The sequence below is a fragment of the Aethalodelphis obliquidens genome, unplaced genomic scaffold (assembly GCF_003676395.1).
Source record: "Aethalodelphis obliquidens isolate GAN/ISIS:26980383/991018 unplaced genomic scaffold, ASM367639v1 scaffold47, whole genome shotgun sequence".
Lineage (NCBI taxonomy): Eukaryota > Metazoa > Chordata > Mammalia > Artiodactyla > Delphinidae > Aethalodelphis > Aethalodelphis obliquidens.
Window position 1 is genome coordinate 8720136 of NW_020837991.1, and position 11837 is coordinate 8731972.

The following is an 11837-nucleotide window of genomic DNA, read 5'->3' on the forward strand; positions in this document are numbered from 1 at the left end:
TATATCTATAGATCAGCTGGGGGAATATCACCATGTTAACAATATTAAGTCTTCCATGAATACAAGATACCTTTCCATTTACTTAGGTATTTAATTTCTTTCACAGTGCTTTATAGTTTTCAGTGTACAAGTTTTGTGCTTTGGTTAAATTTTGACTCCTTGGGGGTCAAAAAGGAGGGGCCGGCACACCATGATAGGTGGAATCCATCTTAGCAAAAAGTTGCATGTGCATGCTGGGGAGGGCCCTAGGGCAGGTCAGCTGTGAAAAAAGAAACAAGATAATTGGCCAAGAACTTTTCTTGTGGCACAGTGGTTAAGAATCTGTCTGCCACTGCAGGGGACACAGGTTGGAGCCCTGGTCCGAGAAGATCCCACATGCCACGGAGTAACTAAGCCCGTGAGCCACAACTACTGACCCTGTGCTCTAGAGCCACAAGCCACAACTACTGAAGCCTGCGCACCTACAGCCCATGCTCCACAACAAGAGGAGCCACCACAATGAGAAGCCTGCACACTGCAACGAAGAGTAGTCCCCATCGCTGCAACTAGAGAAAGTGCGCGCACAGCAAAGGAGACCAAACACAGCCCCCCAAAATAATTAATTAATTGATTTTTTAAAAAGGTAATTGGCCAAATGTACACAAAAACCTGGAAGGAATGTCCTGTATAAGTGATTTAAATCACCTCTTTAGTGTGCTTCTCATTCAGGACGCCCACACACCTCCCCAAGGCAGGTGTGTATTTCTCCCTTGCTTCTGACTTAAATAAATAAACTGTTTCTCTGTGTGCTCTCCCATACATTGTGCTGCGTCTCTAATAATAAACTCTGTACCTGTTTTTGCAGATTTTACCTCTGTGAAATATTCTTGCTTTCAAATGGGGCAAGAGCCAGAGAACTTTGCTTCTAGCCTCTAACCTCAGGTGGACTAGCATCTAGGTTCAATCCCTGGACAGGGAACTAAGATGCTGCTTCAAGAGAGCTGTCCCTCCAAGAACAAAGCCATTTGCGTCCTGGCTTTCTTTGTTGGAATTTTTTATAATTAAAAACTCAGTCTCTTTATTTGTTACAGATGTATTTAGATTCTTGATTTTTCTTGTCACTTTTGATCATTTCTGTGGTTCTAGAAGTTTATTTCACCTATGCTGTCCAATTTGTTGTTTGGATATATACATACACTTTGTTTATAGCACTTCCTTTGAATCCCTTTTATTTCTGAAAGATTGTTATTAATGCCCTCTATTTCATCCCAGATTTTATTAATCTGAGTTTTTTTCTTGCTCAGACTAGCTAAAAGTTTGTCAATTTTGTTGCTTTTCTTAAAGAATCAACTTTTGATTTTGTTGATTTTCTCTATTTTTTTCTGATCATTTCTTTCCACTGTAATCTTTAATAATTCCTTTCTTCTGCTTCTTTTGGGTTAAACTGGTTCTTCTTTTCTCCTTGAGAGGAAGGGTTAGAATTTTATCTGAGATCTTCCTTTTTTTTTCATTTTGAGGCATTTGCAGCTGTATATTTCTCTCTGAGCACAGCTTTCACCGCATTCTATATGTCTTGGTATGTTGTGTTTTGATATATTCATCAAAAAACACTTTCTAATTTCCATTGTAATCTCTTCTTTAACTCATTGCTTATTTAGGAATGTGCTGTTTAATTTCCATATTTTGTGAATTTTTCAAATGTATTTGTTATTGGTTTCAAATTTCATTTTGTTGTACTCAGAGAACATACTTTGTATGATTTCAATCATTTTAAATTTATTAAGATGTAAGCTTAAAATATGGTCTATCCTGTGGAATGTTCCATATTCACTTGAGAAGAATGTGTATTCAGCTGGTGTTGGGTAGAGTGTTGCATAGATTTCTGTTAGGTCTACTTGGTTTATAGTGTGGCTCAAATCTTCTTTTTCCTTGCTGACTTTCTTTCTAGTTTCATTATTGGAAGTAGGATATTGAAATCTTCAACTATTATTATTGAATTTTCTATTCCTCTTTTCAATTCTGTCAATTTTTCTTCATATATTTTGGAGCTTTATCGTTAGGTGTATATGTGTTATAACTCCTATATCTTGATGTATTGGTATATAAAATACAATATACTTCTTTGTCTCTAGTGACAACTTTTGTTTTAAAGTCTATTTTGTTTGATATCATCATAGACACTTCAGTTCCATTTTAGTTTCTATTTGCATAGTATATCTTTTTTCATCCTTTACTCTCAAATATCTGTGTCTCTTCAAGATAGCATATTGTTGGATCCTGTTTTTTAATCCATTCTTTCACCTTTACCTTTTAATTGGAAAGTTTACTTCATTTACATTGATGTAAGAAAGGATTTATTTCTTCCCTTTTGCTATTTGTTTTCTACATGCCATGTATCTTTTGTTCCTCAAATATACTGCCTTATTTTGTGTTAATTTTAAACTTAAATTTGCTAGTATACCATTTTAATTCTCTTGCCATTTCATTTACTATATACTTTTTAGTTATCTTCTTGGTTGTTGCCCTGGGGGTCACAACTATCACCTTAATCTATTTCAGATGAATACTAACTTCACTTCAATAGTACACAATTTTTTTTTCTATATAGCTCCATTTCCCTCACATTTTAATGGTGGTGTTAATATTTTAAATTATATCATTTTACATTGTGTGCCCATCAACATGGATTTATAATTATTGAGTTATGTAACTATCTTTTGAATCATATAGGGAAAAGGAGCTACAATAAAAAAGAATGAGTTCACACCATCTTCGATATTTACCCATATAGCTACCTTCACTAGTGTTCTTATGTATTCATGTGGATGTGAGTTACTCTCTACTGTCCATTCACCTTACCTTGAAGTACTTTCTATAGAATTTCTTCTATGGACTTCCTACTATCTTAACATTCTCTCAGTGTTTGTTTATCTGGTATGTCATAACTTATCCTTCATTTTTGAAGGATAGATTAGCCAGATACAGAATTCTTTGTTGATATATATTTTTTTCATTCAGTTATTTGAATATGTCTTCACAATGCCTTCTAGCCCTATCCTTCCTGATGAGAAATGAGCTGTTAATCTTATTAAGGGTCCCCTGTATGTGATTAATCACTTTTCTCTTGCTGAGTTGAAGATTCTGGTTTGGCTTTTGGTAGATTGATTATGTTGTGTCTGGGTGTGGATCTCTTTGAGTTTACCCCAACTTGGAGTTTATTGAACTTCTTGTATGTATAGATTAATGTTTGGGAAGTTTGGGCCATTATTTCTTCAAACAGTCTTTCTACTTCTTTTTCTCCCCCTTCTCCTTCTGGGACTTTCATTACACATAGTTGGTACATATGATGATGTTCCATAGGTTTCTGAGGCTCTGTTCATTTTTATTCATTTTTGACGTTTTATTCCTCAGACTTGATAATCTCAACTGATGTATCTTCAAGTTCACCAACTCTTTCTTCTGCTTGCTTGCAAGTGCTGTTGAACCACTAAATTTACTAAAATAAATGTTTCATTTTCATTTCAGTTATTGTATCTTCAACTCTGTAATTTATATTTTAAAAATAATTTCTATCTTTTTGTTAAGATACTCTATTTGGTTGACATTGTTCTTGTCTATTTCTTTAGTTCTTTAAAGATGGTTTGCTTTTATAATTTGAATATATTTAAAATAGCTGATTTAAAGTCCTTGTCTAGCTATTTCCATGTCTAGGCTTTCCTCAGGGGCAATTTCTATTCACTGTTTTGTTTTGTTTTGTTTCCTAGGTGTGTGTGTACGATTCACACTTTTTTTTTTTTTACATTTCTGTAATATTTGTTGAAAACTGTAGGTATTTTGAATATTATAATGTACAACTCTGGAAATCAGATCACACCTCCCAGTTTTTTGGTTGGTACTGCTTACTATACTTGTAGTTGTTTGTTTCGTGTCTTTTTTAAATTAATTCTATGAAGTCTGTACTCCTCTTCAAGTGAGCCATTGAATTCTCTGTCCATTACCTTAGTGGTCAACGAATGATTGAACAGTGAATTCCTCTGAAACCAAAAAATACTCAGTCTTTCTCAGGAGGGTTCTGTGTATATTTGGGGCACTCCTTTGACACATAGCCAGGGAGTTAGAGCTATGCCTTAGCCTTCACTTTCCATTTGCACAGAGACTCAAGGTCAGCAAGAGGTGAGAGTCTCAGGACTTTCCTGAGCATGTGCACAGCCCTACACATACACGTGGTCTTCCAGGTTCCCAGGAATATGTCAGAGCTTTTCAAAGTCCTTATGGCCATCTCATTCCATAGCTTTTCCCCATGAGCTTTTTGATTATGTTTGTCCCAACTTTTTTCTATTGCCATCAGCAGCAGCAGCTAAAACATTTGCCTGTAAATATTTTCAGCAAATACTCCCTAGGTGGTGGCTTTAGCACTGGGCAATTTCTGAATCAGACAAGCCTTTCATGCCAGTTTTCCAGGGAACTACCAGACAGTTCAGATTGCTGCAAGCCTTTGGTTGATTTCCAGAGATTAGAAAAAGAAAATGCTTCTAAGTGTTTTTGTCAGCTTTTTTATTGCTTATAGAAGTATGGATTTTCAAAGTTCCTTACTCTGCCATTTTCACTGACATTACCCCACTCTATAAATTTATATAATTGTTGTTATTATCGTAGTTTTTCATTTTCCATTTCCCCTATAGTACTGTCCCTCAGATGAGATTTATTATCTAATACATAACAATTTCACATTGTAAAACCAAAGAATATGTATACATATTATAGTCTCCAAACTGTCCCATACCTAGCCCTTCCATTCTTAGGTCCTGTGACATAAACCTCATGTCACACAGTTTCCCAATAATGTGAAGAAACAGTCTCAGTTGGGACTCTGACTTTTTTTGGTTGATAGACTTTCTCCTCAACTTGAAGAAATTGTAGCGATCCTGTGGCCCTTGATTCATTCTTCACTCAGAAGAGTTGGACTGGCTAGCTTATCCAGATAGAAGCACAGCATATAATTACAGGGTTCAGTAAGGAGCAGTCTCTAACTTGACCCACCTGCTTGGAATACTAGTATTTTGTGTGTTTGTTTGTTTGTTTGTTTTTGTGGTATGTGGGCCTCTTACTGTTGTGCCCTCTCCCATTGTGGAGCACAGGCTCTGGACGCACAGGCTCAGCAGCCATGGCTCATGGGCCCAGCTGCTCCACGGCATGTGGGATCTTCCCGGACCGGAGCACGAACCCATGTCCCCTGCATCAGCAGGCGGTCTCTCAACCACTGCGCCACGAGGGAAGCCCTAGAACTATTTTTAATAAATATTTTTGAAGTACAATATGAATAGAGAGAAGTACACAAATCAGGAGTGAACAGTCTGAACAATTTATGCAAAGTGAATGCATCTGTGTAACTAGCCCTCAGATCAGGAAAATAACAATAACAAGCACCTCAGAAGAGTATTTGGTGCCCCAGTAGCTACCCCCACTCTCCATGCAAAGGTAGCCATTTGACTGACTTCTAACAGTACATATTAGTTTTGCCTCTTTGGGGACTTTTGATATAAGAGGACTCATACAGTACTTGCTCTTTTCTGTCTGGCTTATTTATTTATTTAACCAAAAGTTGGTGTTTGAGTTTTTTGTTTTGTTTTGTTTTGATTTTTATTTATTTTTGGCTGCATTGGGTTTTTGTTGCTGCGTGCAGGCTTTCTCTAGTTTTGGCCAGCAGGAGCTATTCTTCATTGTGGTGCATGGGCTTCTCATTGAGGTTGCTTCTCTTGTTGTGGAGCATGGGCTCTAGGAATGTGGGCTTCAGTCGTTGTAGCAGGTAGGCTCAGTAGTTGTGGCTCACAAGCTCTAGAGTGTAGGCTCAGTAGTTGTGGCACATGGGCTTAGCTGCTCCGTGGCATGTGGGATCTTCCTGGACTGGGGATTGAACTCGTGTCCCCTGCATTGGCAGACAGATTCTCAACCACTGCGCCCCCAGGGAAGTCACTGTCTGGCTTATTTTGTGCAAAACAATGTTTGGGAGATTTATCCATGCTTTTGCAAGGAGTTGTGGTTTATTGGTGAATGGCTATACAGTATTCTTTTGTTTAAAGATGCCACAATGTATTTCTCCTACTTTACTGGTGATGAGCACTTGACTTTTTTCCTGGTTTGATCCCATTGTGTGTTAGGCTACTACACTCATTCCTGGATATGTCTTTTGGTAAGCATATATATGACTTCGTTTTGGATATATATCCAGGAGTGGAATTGCTTGGTCCTAAGGAAAGTATGTATTTCATCAGCCTTTCAAGGGATTTGTTTTACTTTTACTCCCCCACCAGCAGCATTTGAACATTCCAGTTGTCCTAACACAAAGTATCACCAGTCTTTTTCTTTTAGCCATTCTGGTGGACATATAGCTGTGTTCCATTGTTATTTTATTTTGCATTTTCCTGATTCCCAATGAAGCTGAGCATATTTTCATATGTGTATTGCCTATTTGAATATTTTATTTTTTAAAGAATATTTTATTTTTTCAAGGCTCTTGTCCAGTTGTCCATTCAATATTCTTGTTGATTTGTAAGAGATTTTTATATATTCTGAATGAAGTTTTGTGTTAGTTATATGTATTGCTAATATTTTTCCCACTGTAAAGTTTGCTTTTCTCACTCTTTTAAAGATAACTTTGATTCAAAGAAGTTGCTAACCTTAAAACAGTGAATTTCTAAATATATTTCTCTATCGTTAGCATATTAACACCATAGTTAAGAAAGTGTTAGCTATCTTATCGTAAAGATAATGTCTTTTAGAAGTTTTATTATTTTTCTTTTTAAATGTAGATCTACAATCTATTGCTTTTGTGTAGGAAGTGGGGTAGTAGTGAATGTTCACTCTATAAACATATGGGTATCCAATTAATCCAACACTACTTACCGAGAATTCTATTATTTCTCCACTATTCTGTATTGCAAAATTTATCATAAAAACTAGTGTTTTAAGTATATGTGGGTTTGTTTCTGTGTGCTCTACTCCATTCAACTGATCTGCTGTCTACCCTTTCACTAATACCACACAGTTTTAATCAATGTAAATTTATAATAAGATTTTTTATGTTAACTATGTTCTTCTTCAAGACTGCTTTGGATATATTTGATTAGGTACACTTTCTTATGAATTTTAGAATTAGCTTGTCAATTTTCACCAATAATAATAGTTGGGATTTCAATTTGGATTGTTTTAAATTTATAGATTAATGGAGGGAGAATTGATATCTTTATTTAATCTTACAATCCATGAACATGGTATATCCCACCATTTATTTAGATATTTTTAATTTCTCTCAATAATAGCTTGGTGGTATATAGATTTTGTGCATCTTTGGTTAAATTTATTCCTGGCAAGTAGGCAATATTTCAGGAAATTGTGAATGTCATTCCTTTATAAAAAGAAAGTCTGTCTCTGTTTATTGTTAATATAAAACATATAAACGAATATGGGAAGTGTTTCCAGTTTTCAATTCTATAGTGGCTTTGTGTTTGATTGCTGTTATTTTTTACTTTTATATTTTTGTGGTACACAGGCATCTCACTGTTGTGGCCTCTCCCATTGCAGAGCACAGCCTCTGGACATGCAGGCTCAGCAGCCATAGCTCATGGGCCCAGCCGCTCCGCGGCATATGGGATCTTCCCAGACCGGGCCAAGAACCAGTGTCCCCTGCATCGGCAGGCAGACTCTCAACCACTGTGCAATCAGGGAAGCCCTGATTGCTGTTATTTTTATTTAAAAATTTAGAAAAACAGTTACCGGTGAAATCGTCTAGACTGAAAATTATGGATTAAATTACTTAAGGATTTTAGAAATTTCAGGTTTTCTATTTGTTCTTTTTTTTTTAACATCTTTATTGGAGTATAATTGCTTTACAATAGTGTGTTAGTTTCTGCTTTATAGCAAAGTGAATCAGTTATACATATACATATGTTCCCATACCTCCTCCCTCTTGCATCTCCCTCCCTCCCACCCTCCCTATCCCACCCCACTAGGTGGTCACAAAACACCTAGCTGATCTCCTTGTGCTATGCGGCTACTTCACATTAGCTATCTATTTTATGTGTGGTAGTGTATATATGTACATGCCACTCTCTCACGTTGTCACAGCTTACCCTTCCCGCTCCCCATATCCTCAAGTCCATGCTCTAGTAGGTCTGTGTCTTTATTCCCATCTTATGCCCAGGTTCTTCATGAACTTTTTTTTTTCTTAGATTCCATATATATGTGTTAGCATACTGTATTTGTTTTTCTCTTTCTGACTTACTTCACCCTGTATGACAGACTCTAGGTCCATCCACCTCACTACAAATAATTCAATTTTGTTTCTTTTTATGGCTGAGTAATATTCCATTGTATATATGTGCCACATCTTCTTTATCCATTCATCTGTTTATGGACACATAAGTTGCTTCCATGTCCTGGCTACTGTAAATAGAGTTGCAATGAATATTTTGGTACATGACTCTTTTTGAATTATGGTTTTCTCAGGGTATATGCCCAGTAGTGGGACTGCTGTGTCATATGGTAGTTCTATTTGTAGTTTTTTAAGGAACCTCCATACTGTTCTCCATAGTGGCTGTAGCAATTTAAATTCCCACCAACAGTGCAAGAGTGTTCCCTTTTCTCCACACCCTCTCCAGCATTTATTGTTTCTAGATTTTTTTCATGGTCGTTCCAACTGGTGTGAGATGATATCTCATTGTAGTTTTGATTTGCATTTCTCTAATGATTAATGATGTTAAGCATTCTTTCATGTGTTTGTTGGCAATCTGTATATCTTATTTGGAGAAATTTCTATATAGGTCTTCTGCCCATTTTTGGATTGGGTTGTTTGTTTTCCTGTTATTGAGCTGCATGAGCTGCTTATAAATTTTGGAGATTAATCCTTTGTCAGTTGCTTCATTTGCAAATATTTTCTCCCATTCTGAGGGTTGTCTTTTGGTCTTGTTTATGGTTTCCTTTGTTATGCAAAAGCTTAAAAGTTTCACTAGGTCCCATTTGTTTATGTTTGTTTTTATATCCATTCCTCTAGGAGGTGGGTCAAAAAGGATCTTGCTGTGATTTATGTCATAGGTGTTCTGCCCATGTTTTCCTCTAAGAGTTTGATAGTGTCTGGACTTACATTTAGCTCTTTAATCCATTCTGACTTTATTTTTGTGTATGGTGTTAGGAGTGTTTGTGTATGGTGTTAGGAGTGTTTCATACTTTTACATGTACCTGTCCAGTTTTCCCAGCACCACTTATTGAAGAGGCTGTCTTTTCTCCAATGTATATTCTTGCCTCCTTTAACAAAGATAAGGTGACCATATGTGAGTGGGTTTATATCTAGGCTTTCTATCCTGTTCCATTGATCTATATTTCTGTTTTTGTGCCAGTACCATACGGTCTTGATTACTGTAGCTTTGTAGTATAGTCTGAAGACAGGGATCCTGATTCCTCCAGCTCCATTTTTCATTCTCAAGATTGCTTTGGCTAATCGGGGTCTTTTGTGCTTCCATACAAATTGTGAAATTTTTTCTTCTACTTCGGTGAAAAATGCCAGTGGTAGTTTGATAGGGATTGCATTGAATCTGTAGATTGCTTTGGGTAGTAGAGTCATTTTCACAATATTGATTCTTCTAATACAAGAACATGGTATATCTCTCTATCTATTTGTATCATCTTTAATTTCTTTCATCAGTGTCTTATAATGTTCTGCATACAGGTCTTTTGTCTCCTTAGGTAGGACTATTCTTAGATATTTTATTCTTTTTGTTGCAATGGTAAGTGGGAGTGTTTTCTTAATTTTACTTTCATATTTTTCATCACTAGTGTATAAGAATGCCAGAGAATTCTCTGCATTAATTTTCTATCCTGCTACTTTATCAAATTCTTTGATTAGCTCTAGTAGTTTCCTGGTAGCATCTTTAGGAATCTCTATGTGTAGTATCACGTCATCTGCAAACAGTGACAGCTTTACTTCTTCTTTTCTGATTTGGATTCTATTTATTTCTTTTTCTTCTCTGATTGCTGTAGCTAAAACTTCAAAAACTATGTTGAATAAGATTGGTGATAGTGGGCAACCTTGTCTTTTTCCTGATATTAGTGGAAATGGTTTCAGTTTTTCACCATTGAGGATGATGTTGGCTGTGGGTTTGTCATATATGGCCTTTATTATGTTGAGGAAAGTTCCCTCTATGCCTACTTTCTGCAGGGTTTTTATCATAAATGGGTGTTGAATTTTGTCGAAATATTTCTCTGCATCTACTGAGATGATCATATGGTTTTTCTCTTTCAATTTGCTAATATGGTGTATCACATTGTTTGATTTGCATATATTGAAGAATCCTTGCATTCGTGGAATAAGCCCCACTTGATCATGGTGTATGATCCTTTTAATATGCTGTTGGATTCTGTTTGCTAGTATTTTGTTGAGGATTTTTGAATTTAAATTCATCAGTGATATTGGCCTGTAGTTTTCTTTCTCTTTGACATCTTTGTCTGGTTTTGGTATCAGGGTGATGGTGGCCTAGTAGAATGAGTTTGGGAGTGTTCCTCCCTCTGCTATATTTTGGAAGAGTTTGAGAGGATAGGTGTTAGCTCTTCTCTAAATGTTTGATAGAATTCTCCTGTGAAGCCATCAGGTTTGTGCTTTTGTTTGTTGGAAGATTATTAATCACAGTTTCAATTTCAGTGCTTGTGATTGGTCTGTTCATATTTTCTATTTCTTCCTGGTTCAGTGTTGGCAGGTTGTGCATCTCTAAGAATTTGAACCTTTCTTCCAGGTTGTCCATTATTGGTATAGAGTTGCTTGTAGTAATCTCTCATGATCCTTTGTACTTCTGCAGTGTCAGTTGTTACTTCCCCTTTTTCCTTTCTAACTCTATTGATTTGAGTATTCTCCGTTTTTTTCTTGATGAGTCTGTCTAATGGTTTATCTTCTCAAATAACTAGCTTTTAGTTTTATTGATCTTTGCTATCATTTCCTTCATTTCTTTTTCATTTATTTCTGATCTGATCTTTATGATTTCTTTCCTTTCGCTAACTTTGGTGTTTTTTTGTTCTTCTTTCTCTAATTGCTTTAAGTGCAAGGTTAGGTTGTTTATTTGAGATGTTTCCTGTTCCTTAAGGAAGGATTGTATTGCTATAAACTTCCCTCTTAGAACTGCTTTTGCTGCATCCCATAGGTTTTGGGTCATGGTGTTTTCATTCTTATTTGTTTCTAGGTATTTTTCGACTTCCTCAGTGATCTGTTGGTTATTAAGTAGTGTATTGTTTAGCCTCCCTGTGTTTGTATTTTTTATAGTTCTTTTCCTGTAATTGATATCCAGTCTCGTAGCATTGTGGTTGGAAAAGATGCTTGATAAGATTTTAATTTTCTTAAATTTACCAAGACTTGATTTTTGACCCAAGATATGGTCTATCCTGGAGAATGGTCCATGAGCCTTTGAGAAAAATGTGTATTCTGTTGTATTTGGATGGAATGTCCTATAAATACCAATTAAGTCCATCTTGTTTAATGTATCATTTAAAGCTTATGTTTCCTTATTTATTTTCATTTTGGATGATCTGTCCATTGGTGAAAATGGGTGTTAAAGTCCCCTACTATGATTGTGTTACTGTCAATTTCCCCTTTTATGGCTGTTAGCATTTGCCTTATGTATTGAGGTGCTCCTATGTTGGGTGCATAAATATTTACAATTGTTATATCTTCTTCTCAGATCGACCCCTTGATTATTATGTAGTGTTTTTCTTTGTCTCTTGTAATAGTCTTTATTTTAAAGTTTATTTTGTCTGATATGAGAATTGCTACTCCAGCTTTCTTTTTTTTTTTTTTTTTTTTTTTTTTTTTTTTTTTTTTT